Below are 13255 nucleotides of genomic sequence, written 5' to 3' on the forward strand. Positions count from 1 at the left end.
TGAATCATGCACAAACAGAAGCAAATAAGGATAACTCTGATGCAAAATCTGCTCTCAAGAAACTTGGTGCTGTATACCTACACAATAGAGAAGTGAGTGCTCAGGAAGCTGTCTTTCGAGTTTGCAATTTGAGATTGAAGGAAGGATCACGTAAAGTACAGTTCATTCCAACCGTAGACCCTGTCAGAATGAGTTTGCCTCTTAAAACACTGCAGAACAAACGAAAGAGTGGTGAACTAGATGAAGATGAAATGTGGATGACAAGCATTGTTGATCGATACAAAAGCAGACCCAAAGGTGACGAGTTTGATAACATGTGTCTTGCAACGTTTTGCTCAGAATACAGAGTGCTACCAAAATCTGAAGTATCAAATGTTTCTGATGACAAACGCCGTAGTCCAGTAGTAACATTGCAAAATGGCCTTGGTCATGTGAAAAAACGTACACGAACTGATGCAGCAGTTATCAGATATGCCAGATTTTCACGTACAAAGAATCCAGAAAAACACTATCACAGTATATTGCAGTTATTCTTGCCATACACATTTGATACACAATTAAAACCACCCTCATTCAATTCATATGAAGATTTCTATGAAACTGGTGCTGTTCAGATTGAGAACTGTCCTTTGGAAACTGTGAGAGAGATTGTTGATAGAAACAAAGCAATGTTTGAAAAGGATGGTGATGTTATTGATGAAGCAGAAGAATTGTTTGACAAAACAGGTCAATTGGAAGATGCTTGGGCACAAATTTGTCCAGAAACTGAATCTGAAAGAATAGCATGTGAAGGTGAACACACGTGTATGACCGATGAGGAAAGTGAAAGTGAAACTTCTAAAAACATGCCTGATTTGCTACTGAAGGATAACACATTATCAAAAACAGAGGTTCTTCAGAGTACAATGTCAAGACAAGAAGCAGAAACTATTCTGAGATCAATGAATGAGGAACAAGCTGAGGTTTTCTATAAAATAAGACAATGGTGTTTGGATAAAAGGAAAGGCAAAAATCCTGATGCATTTAATCTATTTCTGACTGGTGGAGCTGGTACTGGAAAGAGCCATTTGATCAAGGCAATTTGCTATGAATCTACACGACTGCTAGCACCCATGCAAAATAATCCAGATGATAACTCTGTACTTTTGGTAGCTCCAACCGGTATTGCAGCATTTAACATACATGCTTCCACGATACACAGTGCACTCTCAATTGGAATTGATGCAAAACTGCCATACCAGCCACTTGGTGAGGAAAAGATCAACAGCCTTCGAGCAAAGCTGCAAAGCATTCACATTCTTATCATCGATGAAATTTCAATGGTTGATCACAAGCTGTTATCATACATACATGGTAGACTGAGGCAGATCAAACAAACTGCTGATTATTCACCATTTGGAAATGTATCTGTAATTGCTGTTGGAGACTTTTATCAGTTATCACCCGTTAAAGGAACACCATTGCATGTTGCCAAAAATGGATATGACCTGTGGAATGATAATTTTTCTATCGCAGAATTGACAGAGATCATGAGACAAAAGGACCCTGCATTTGCACAACTTCTGAATCGGTTACGAACACGAAAAAAGTCAGACCCTCTAGAAACAAGAGATATACATATGCTCAAACAACAAGAAACTGGTGAAGATGATCCAGAAAGCATTCACATTTTTGCAACAAATGCTCAGGTTGATGAATACAATATTGCTGCTCTTCATTCTAAATGCTCAGATCCAATTTGTATTGATGCTCAAGATTTCTCACGAAATGCAAAAACAGGAAAACTTGAAAAGAGAGAAATACCTCATGGAAAAGTTCATAACTCAGTCTTACAGAAAAGTCTCAATGTTGCAATTGGTGCGCGTGTGATGATCACAAAGAATATTGATACATCAGATGGTCTTGTGAATGGAGTCTTTGGAACTATAAGCCACATATCTTTGACTGATGGTGAAACATTTCCTTCAAAAATACATATCGTGTTTGACAAAATTGATGTTGGTCAGAAATTACGAAGAATGGAAAGCACTGCATCTGAATTAGATCCTAACAGTACTCCTATTAAGCCACAAGAAGAAACTGTTTCAAACAATGGAAGCATTAGACGACAATTTCCACTGAAACTAGCCTGGGCTTGCACCATACACAAAGTACAAGGTATAACTGTTAACAAAGCTGTTGTTTCATTACACAAGGTATTTGCTGCAGGACAAGCTTATGTAGCACTAAGTCGAGTATCTTCTCTTGATGGTCTTATCATTCAGAATTTCAAAGAATCAGTGATATACAGCAGTGCAAAGGTTGAAGCATCAGTGTCTAGTATGCCAAAGTTCATGACAAGAAATCAGAGAATCTATGATGGTCATCCAACATGCAAGCTGATTATGCAAAACATTGAGGGCCTTCAATCACACTTTAAAGATCTGCAGAATGACAAGAGGTTTTTTGAGGCTGATTTCATTTGCTTGACAGAAACATGGTTATCTGATTCACATCCAGCTGATGAACCAAAACTTGATGGATTTACGTTACATCATAAACCCAGATCACAGTGTTATGAATCATCTGAACCAATACTGATGGAATTGAAAAATCAAAGACATGGTGGTGTTGGAGTTTATTCTAGTCAAGTCAAAGCATGTGAATTTACTCAGTTGCCAGTATCTAATTTGGAGTATCTGTGCATGTACGTCATGGAACTACAAGCTCATGTTGTTGTTATCTACAGGCCAAACTCATACACAGTTGAAATTTTCAAAAAGCATATGCTACAACTTGTTCAAGAACTTGATAAACATTCTGGTCGATCCATCATCATGGGTGATTTTAATGAAAATATCTTGTCATCATCTTCAATACAAACTATGATGGAATCAAATGGTTTTACACAGATGGTTTCAGAACCTACTACTGAAGGTGGAACACTTCTTGACCATGTATATGTGAAAGGACTTGAGAATGTATCTGTTCAGATTCTTCCTACATACTTTGGGTATCATGAAGCTATTGAAATCAAATTATGAATATAGCTGTGAAAATAACAGTGATGAAAAACAATCTCTACCATGTCATCATTTGAAAAGTGAATTTAATTGTAAAAGCATCTTCTACAAAATATGAATGGACTCTACTTGTATTATCATGAATATGGATCTGAGGCTAACTTCTTATTTTACAAGGAATATAATTGTTGAAAATAACATTGATCCTACTTGATGAAATAATGGGCAATGGATGTCATTTTATAGACTGAAAAGTCACTGATATTTTTAATTTAGTTCATGTCAAGTTATTGCACATGCTCAATTATCTTGTGTATAATTTCATATGTACAGGAGGTACACTGTACATATTATATTATATTGTATACTATTAATGTATATTTCTTTTTCTCTGTATATGTTATTTCTATGTATAGATTTTAGCATGTATATACTTTAGCTGACCTAAAAGAAAAGAAATTCATGTCAGCATTTAGTTCATGTCAAGCTATTTCACTGCTCAATTATTTTGTGTATAATTTCATATGTACATGAGGTACACTGTACATATTATGTATATATATTGAAGAAATATAAACATGTATATCTGTAAAGTGCTACTTTAAATCAATTTGGTAAATCTTGTTAAATGAAAGACACTGACATATTATTATCATCTGTATTTATAAATAATGACTTTTGTAGCTGTGAAAGCAGCAACTTTACATAAAAGATGCATGATTTGTTCTGACCTCTGAAAATCCGGGCTAGAATAGGTCTTAAGCAACCCATACTTGCCACAAAAGGTGATTATGCTTGTTGTAAGAAGCAACTATCGGGAATCGGATGGTCAGACTCACCGTCTAGGTTCATGCATGTCATCGTTTCACAATTGGGTGGATCGAGGTTCATGATGTCAATCACTGGCTTGTCTGGTCCAGACTCGGATATTTATAGATTGCCATCATATAGCTGAAACATTGCTGAATGCTGTGTTAAACAATAAACAAACAAATGAATTGTACTTATCATAATTAGACCTGTATTGATCTTTGTGACTCTTATTGTAAAAGCATCTTCTACAAAATATGAATGGAGTCTACTTGTATTATCATGAATGTGGACCTGAGGCCAATTTCTTATTTTACAAGGAATATAATTGTTGAAAATTACATTGATTCTACTTGATGAAATGGCCTGTTATTGCACCTATCAGACTTTTATTGTGAAAGTAGCAACTTTCACAAAATATGCCTGAATTGTACAAACCCCTGAAGAAGTGACTACCGGGATCGGGTGGTCAGACTCGCCAATGGTTGATGCATGTCATCGTTTCACAATTGGGTGGATGAAGACTCCTGATGTCAATCACTGGATTGTCTGGTCCAGACTTGGTTATTTATAGACTGCCATCATATTGCTGAAACATTGCTGAATGGTGCGTTAAACAATAAACAAACAAATGAATTGTACCTGTATTATCATAATTAGACCTGTATTTATCTTCGTGACTCTCATTGCGAAAGCATCTTCTACAAAATATGAATGGGCTCTACTTGTATTATCATGAATATGGATTGAAGCCAACTTCTTATTTTACGAGGAATATAATTATAAATATTGAAAATTACATTGATTGTGCTTGATAAAATCGTCTGTTATTGTACCTATCTAACTTTTATTGATTGAAAAGTCACTGATATTTTTAATTTAGTTCATGTCAAGCTATTGCATATGCTCAATTATCTTGTGTATAATTTCATATGTACATGAGGTGCACTGTACATATTATGTATATATATATTGAAGAAATATAAAGATGTATCTGAAAAGGGCTAATTTAAATCAATTTGTAAATCTTGTTAAATGAAAGACACTGACATAATTATCATCTGTATATATAAATTATGACTTTTGTTGCAAAAGCAGTTTCTACAAAATATGAAAGACTTGTACTTTATTATCATGATTATAGGCCTTAGTCCAACATACAAAATACCAAATTGTTATTTTGTTGAAAATGTAATACTATTGATTCTACTAGATGTGTGAGTGTGTGTTTTGTATACTGTTAATATATATTTCTTATTCTGTGTATATGTTATTTCTATGTATAGATTTTAGCATGTATATACTTTAGCTGATCTAAAAGAAATGAAATTCATGTCAGCATTTAGTTCATGTCAAGCTATTTCATATGCTCAATTATTTTGTGTATAATTTCATATGTACATGAGATGCACTGTACATATTATGTATATATATTGAAGAAATGTAAACATGTACATCTGAAAAGTGCTAATTGAATCAATTTGTAAATCTTGTTAAATGAAAGACTCTGACATACATGTATATGTAAATACTACTAGATGTGTGTGTGTGTGTGTGTGTGTGTGTGTGTGTGTGTGTGTGTGTGTGTGAGTGAGTGAGTGAGTGAGTGAGTGTGTGTTTTGTATACTGTTAATATATATTTATTTCTTCTGTGTATATGTTATTTCTATGTATAGATTTTAGCATGCATCTACATACTTTAGCTGATCTAAAAGAAAAGAAATTCATGTCAGCTTATGGCACTTTCTTAAATTTTTATATGTACTTCATGTCACACATTCTAATATGATAAAAATCAAGACAGATTCATTGCCATAGGTTTGTTTGAATATGTGTAGAATAAAATAACACTTACAGTTTAAAGTTACTGATCAAACTGATGGAGAAGTGGTATTTTCCATAATGGTATAGACAAATATTTCATTGCATAATCATGGCCCTTGGTTGTTCATTGTGGACTGACCATTTAATATTCCCTGTGTGCATCATGTACCTGTACACAAGGGATGTCACAATTCACTGATGTATCTATATGTATAAACCTGATGATAGGACACACAATAATCTACCAAGGTATCAATTCATGTTTTAACTGTATCCAATGTTCAAGAAGTAGTATTTACATTTGCAACAACCTGATATAAGTTGTACTCTGGAAAGAAAGGATGCACTCATGTATTCAGGAACAAATGGTTTCGTAACTATTTGACAGTAAATCATAAACAGATGCTTCTGATATGGTGAGAAACACAAATTAGACCCTACTATTAGTGGAGATTTCTTATGAAACTGGAATTGATTTTGTCGTGGTTATTTCACACCTCAGGGCCCCTCCACATTGTATTTTCGACGGTGGAGTGGGTCCCATTAAGGGGTGTTGAAGCTATTTTCAAGTCTGAAACACCTCAGGGTCACTCCACATTGTATTTTCGACGGTGGAGTGAATCCCATAAAGGGGTGTTGATGACGATGAAATTACCACATGTGCTTTACTACAACCTGGTATGTATGTAAAGAAACACCTCAGGGCCCCTCCACATTGTATTTTCGACGGTGGAGTGGGTCCCATTTAGGGGTGTTGAAACTATTTTCAAGTCTGAAACACCTCAGGGTCACTCCACATTGTATTTTCGACGGTGGAGTGAATCCCATAAAGGGGTGTTGATGACGATGAAATTAGCACATGTGCTTCACTTCACACCTCAGGGCCCCTCCACATTGTATTTTCGACGGTGGAGTGGGTCCCATTAAGGGGTGTTGAAGCTATTTTCAAGTCTGAAACACCTCAGGGTCACTCCACATTGTATTTTCGACGGTGGAGTGAATCCCATAAAGGGGTGTTGATGACGATGAAATTAGCACATGTGCTTTACTACAACCTGGTATGTATGTAAAGAAAAGGGACAAAACATTCCATAAACTTCACTAAAAGCAGTGTTCATTTAATGTTTCTGAGTATACCATAAGCATGTGTTCATGAATCACCATCAAATAGTGATGATATCAGGTGTTTGTGAAAAGGTGATCATTTTTTATAGCCGGAGCAGTTATCAGGCCAGCATGTTGCAAAATGTAAATACCATCCATGTGAATTTTCTATGCAGAATTAAAACATGAATCGATACACCCATGGGTTATTGTGTATTCTAATAACAGGTGTAAACATATACATAGATACAGATACATGACATGACCTTGTGTGGTGTGATCTCGTAAGTCTTATTGCTGTATTGATTTCTTCTTACATGCAAAAGGATGAAATGTGACAATTGTCTATTTCAATGTACAACTTGACAATTATTATGTTTGTCTAATGCTGTTTATAGCAATGTTTCCTTGCTCTATGATGTTCTATACAGAGCAAGTATCATGCTAGTATTTAAATGAAGACCAGGAATGATCTATGAACATTAATACTCAGTTGTATTATTCTATAAACATGTGGATGTGGAAAAACATCACTGATTTTATCACATGATGTGTTGATGGTAACATGAACTGCATGTCATTATGTTGAAACCATTACTTTTGCTTGTTGATTTCCCATGAAATGTAATAAAACTTATGAGCATAATGAATCAGATTAGTTTGTTTTAATTCTGGATTAATTGGATGATACTGTATTGCTCTTGTCCTGAACCAGCACTACATGGTGGTGTTGTATCAGATCATCAACATTATAAAAGGTCCTTAGGTCTTTGAAATATTTGATGAATTTTAATCAATCACTGTGAAGAAAAACATATTTCTTCTTCCTCTTTTAGTTCAATTAATCAAGATGTCTAATGTTACATATCCATGCTAAAGGTATGAAAAGGCTACAATCAGGGGCTTTTTTAAAATTACTTCCTAAAAGACTAACACACACTACTTACACATACATGCTCTACGTGTACTAAGTTAACCTATATATTTATTGGGAAATTCTGGTTATATTTTTCAATCATGAGCTTACTCAATAACAACATTCTATTTTCAGTACTATATCAATTTGCTTGAAACATAATCAATATTAATCTCCCTTGGGTTATACCTTAGAATAATGATAATACTTTCATGTCAAGAATGCAAGTAATATACAACCAAGATGAATGCAATTCTTTCAAAACATTGATTTTGACGTATTTAAATCAAATACAGTGATGTGAACTATTTGGATGTGTTAGCTTTAATGAAAGCAATACCCCGTAATGTTGGGGCTATGTGGCTGCCATCAGTAAGTACATTCAACAATCATAGTCTCTACACAAACAATAATATCGAACTACCACGAAAATAGGTGACAGAACGAAATTGCCCGCATAATATACATACTACTGCTTGAGTTATCACAGAAAATAGTTAGAAATATCAGAGCACATCAATATTAGGACCCAGATACTATACCTGTACTGAAGAAACCTACCTTTCGAAGTTGTTTCGTTGGTTCAAAACACACTTACACGTCTTGTAGGGCTTCACCGAGTCATGTGCAGCACAGTCTTGAACAGACCGCTTGCCGCCGGCTTGAAGCTCCTTACAGCGATAGTTTGCGCGCTGAGCTCTGTATTCAATAATGAAGAATGTGGCATACGCTGGGATGGAGCTTGGAGCCGGCTAAGGGACGTAACTCCGCTAATAGCAAGCGCTGCGTACCACTGTTTGACAACGGCGCATTGTTATTGTCAGTTTCAGTAGATCTTTCCCACTAGAAGTCTGCAGTACGCTGTAACATTATAGTCCGTTTCTACCGGCGATCTCTACAAGCATATGTTTCAACATTTGTCGAGTCAACATGGTGAGGTGATGGTGCGATCTATAGTCCGTTTCAGTGGATGTTTCTCAGGAATTCTCTACTGGGGACAGCTGACCTCTCTTTGATTTGCGATAGGATGCGACAGTGTCACAGTGAAGCCACGGCCGAGATTATCACCTTCATCATTCCAATGCAGACCATATTTTCTTGAGATTAATATTTGTTTTTGTTTCTGGTGCGTTTATGACTTAACTGTGGATATCTATATATACTCTCTTATAAATTGCAATTAGATAAAATACCTGTCATAATTGTGATACCGCATCTATGAGTGTAAAGAACCGTTTGAATATCACTTTATATTATTCATATAACAGCAGACGCCAACACGCCGATGCGGTCTCATAGTCCGTTTCAGCAGACATATCCTAATAGCAGGCTGCAGTACGCTCTCACATTATAGTCCGTTTCTGCCTGCGTTATCAACATACGAATTGTTTCAACAGTTGCCAAGTGGATATTTGGTTGACAATGTGGGACATATGGAAACCATGCATGGAATTTGTTGATGCATTACAACGTTGATTTGTATATGTAAACACTAAAATGTAATGGATTATCTGCTGAACAAAAGATGTTGTAATACATGAATTATGTATCAATTCTCTCTCCGTCGTCTTATAGGCTAAGTGACTACAATTTCGCATGGTAACAGCCAACTCCACTCTACAAATACACACGACATTTGGCCGAAATCGGACCAGTAGTTCCCGAGTTACAGGTGTTTAGAGTTCTGCTGTTTGGCAAGTTTTTGTTATATAAATAAACAAACCTATACCACTGGTCTATCGACAATAATGTAGCGTATAGCGCAAAGAGGACACAGTATTGCTGGCGATTGAAGTGCAGTGAACGGGACTTATTTGTCATTTACTGCTGCTTCTTTCAGTGTCTTTTACTTTAAAAAATGTTTGAAGAGTTCGTAAAATACCAATGTCACCCCCACTAAATGACATTTTCAGAACATGTGAAATAAGAGTTTGATGTATGTAGGATTTGTGATTTGTGACTGCATTTTAATATCGAATTGCACATGTAAATACTAAAGATTGCCTAGTCTGCCAGTTATAGAATGATCTGGTTAGGAGCAAGATGCTGAAAGATGTTGTTATACATTAATTATGCATCATTTCTCGTCCCGTCGTCTTATTTCCTATGTCGCTACAATTGGTCGTGATAACAGACATCCCCACTCAATATACATATACAAAATCTGGTCGAAATCGGACGAGTACTTTCGGATTTACGGGTATTTAGAGTTCAGCTACGGGTATTTAGAGTTGTGCTATTTGGCAAGTTTATGGACCTGGGCCAAAGAGTTCCCTCTTTGAAACGCTGTAGTTTCGTTGTCCATTGAGCTACAGACAAACGGTTTGGTGTTCTGGAATCGCCAGAACAAGAGCTATCAGGTCAACATATGACATACGTATGTTTACTGCGAAGTTGTTAGTATGGTACTTGGAGCCAAAGTGTGGAGAGTTTGGAAGCTTTTGAGCTGTTAGTTTGAGCTGAGCAGATTTTGGGAGTCAAGTACTGAGATATCTGCTAAAAAACAGTGCAAAAACACTTAATCCGACCTGGAGGCCAAACGAAGCAATTTCGCTACATTGGATGTGTAGAGAATTTGTTGGCCATCTGATTGCGCACCAGTTCAAGAATTTTGGATGTCTTTGGAGCTTTCGTGGCGGAGATATTAGCTGTTGAAATCGCGATTTTTAAAGTTGTTTTGAGTTATCTGCCCTTAGTCTTTGAGTCTAGAGTCTTGAGATTTTTGTGGGCATAACTTCAGTAGCTAAGCTATCTTTGTGGAAATTTTGAAGAGATTCTGGTCAGTAGTTTTGGAGGTACGATTGGAACAAAATCGGCCGGAATAATAATAATAATAATAATAATAATAAATAAATCTAACAATAACAATAGGGCTCTTGCCAAGATGGCAGGGAGCCCTAATAATAAATAATAATAATAATAATAAATCGAACAATTACAATAGGGCTCTTGCCAGGATGGCAGGGAGCCCTAATAAGAAATCCTTATTTTTGCGATTTTGGCACTTTTGACCCTGGGATCGGGTAGCTGGACTAAAACCATTTAAAAAAATTCAAGGTCACCAAGGTCACGGGGTCAAGGTCATTTAGGTGGTCCGTAAAACGAAAATGTACTTTTTTTGGCGAGCTCTCACGCGACTGTTATTGCATGTATGGTGGAAGTGGTTGGTAATTATGCATTACCCCGACCAGTTCTAGCACATGTATAGGTAAATTTTGATGATATGCATGTCCGCCGTCCGTCCGCGCGTCTGTCCACCAAAACTCTGTTTTGTCATTTTCTCACGAACTATCTAATTTACAAAGCTGAAACTTTGCAGACATCTTCCCATGGTCTGTATCTAATAGTGCTGTGAATATCAATTCATTTCGTTGTCAAGTTTGGTTTCCATGGCAACCCGACGAAGAAAAACTTAAATCCAAGATGGCGGCCAAACGGCTGGAAATATCCATTTTGACGGCCCGATCGAAAATGATCGGTATCTCATGACGGTGTCACATGCAAAATATGGTAGCTATTGGAGCAATTTTGGCGGAGATATATGCTGTTTTGTGCCGTTTTTATCACTTTTGGCATTTTCACGGTCTTTAATCCAATATGGACGCTAAATGACGCAACTTTTGACAAACAGCTAAGAACTGGAAATGTTCAGCGTCTGATGCTGGTGCATTGTGGTCATTTGTAGCACTTTCTATCAAGAACTTTAGCAGCTACGTAGTTTGCAAAGTAAAAATATTAGAAGCTATCAAAATCCAATATGGCCGCCACATCACGTGACTTTTGACATAAGAGCAAGAAGAGATCTTGTTCAGCAACCAAAGCAAGACTCATCAGAAGTTGTTCAAGTGCCTTACCTGATAAGTTTCCAATGCTAGAGCTTGCTAAAGATGTCCTATAAAAAGTTTGAAAATAACTTTCAGCCGGAAGTTGCAGTCAATATGGCGGCCATTGAAGACATATCTCAGAATTTTTTCTTTGAAGTTGTTAGTATGGTACTTGGAGCCAAAGTCTGGAGAGTTTGGAAGCTTTTGAGCTGGTAGTTTGAGCTGAGGACATTTTGGGAGTCAAGTACTGAGATATCTGGTAAAAAACAGTGCAAAAACACTTAATCCGATCTGGAGGCCAAACGAAGCAATTTCGCTACATTGGATGTGTAGAGAATTTGTTGGCCATCTGATTGCGCACCAGTTCAAGAATTTTGGATGTCTTTGGAGCTTTCGTGGCGGAGATATTAGCTGTTGAAATCGCGATTTTTAAAGTTGTTTTGAGTTATCTGCCCTTAGTCTTTGAGTCTAGAGTCTTGGGATTTTTGTGGTATCTGCTTCAGGACCTAAGCTATCTTTGTGGAAATTTTGAAGAGATTCTGAGCAGTAGTTTTGGAGGTAGGATTGGAACAAAAATCGGCGGAATAATAATAATAATAATAATAATAATAATAATAAATAATAATAATAATAATAAATCGAACAATTACAATAGGGCTCTTGCCAGGATGGCAGGGAGCCCTAATAAGAAATCCTTATTTTTGCGATTTTGGCACTTTTGACCCTGGGATCGGGTAGCTGGACTAAAACCATTTAAAAAAATTCAAGGTCACCAAGGTCACGGGGTCAAGGTCATTTAGGTGGTCCGTAAAACGAAAATGTACTTTTTTTGGCGAGCTCTCACGCGACTGTTATTGCATGTATGGTGGAAGTGGTTGGTAATTATGCATTACCCCGACCAGTTCTAGCACATGTATAGGTAAATTTTGATGATATGCATGTCCGCCGTCCGTCCGCGCGTCTGTCCACCAAAACTCTGTTTTGTCATTTTCTCACGAACTATCTAATTTACAAAGCTGAAACTTTGCAGACATCTTCCCATGGTCTGTATCTAATAGTGCTGTGAATATCAATTCATTTCGTTGTCAAGTTTGGTTTCCATGGCAACCCGACGAAGAAAAACTTAAATCCAAGATGGCGGCCAAACGGCTGGAAATATCCATTTTGACGGCCCGATCGAAAATGATCGGTATCTCATGACGGTGTCACATGCAAAATATGGTAGCTATTGGAGCAATTTTGGCGGAGATATATGCTGTTTTGTGCCGTTTTTATCACTTTTGGCATTTTCACGGTCTTTAATCCAATATGGACGCTAAATGACGCAACTTTTGACAAACAGCTAAGAACTGGAAATGTTCAGCGTCTGATGCTGGTGCATTGTGGTCATTTGTAGCACTTTCTATCAAGAACTTTAGCAGCTACGTAGTTTGCAAAGTAAAAATATTAGAAGCTATCAAAATCCAATATGGCCGCCACATCACGTGACTTTTGACATAAGAGCAAGAAGAGATCTTGTTCAGCAACCAAAGCAAGACTCATCAGAAGTTGTTCAAGTGCCTTACCTGATAAGTTTCCAATGCTAGAGCTTGCTAAAGATGTCCTATAAAAAGTTTGAAAATAACTTTCAGCCGGAAGTTGCAGTCAATATGGCGGCCATTGAAGACATATCTCAGAATTTTTTCTTTGAAGTTGTTAGTATGGTACTTGGAGCCAAAGTCTGGAGAGTTTGGAAGCTTTTGAGCTGGTAGTTTGAGCTGAGGACATTTTGGGAG

This window comes from Haliotis rufescens, unplaced genomic scaffold, assembly GCF_023055435.1.
Source record: "Haliotis rufescens isolate VD_foot unplaced genomic scaffold, xgHalRufe1.0.p SCAF_1, whole genome shotgun sequence".
NCBI lineage: Eukaryota > Metazoa > Mollusca > Gastropoda > Lepetellida > Haliotidae > Haliotis > Haliotis rufescens.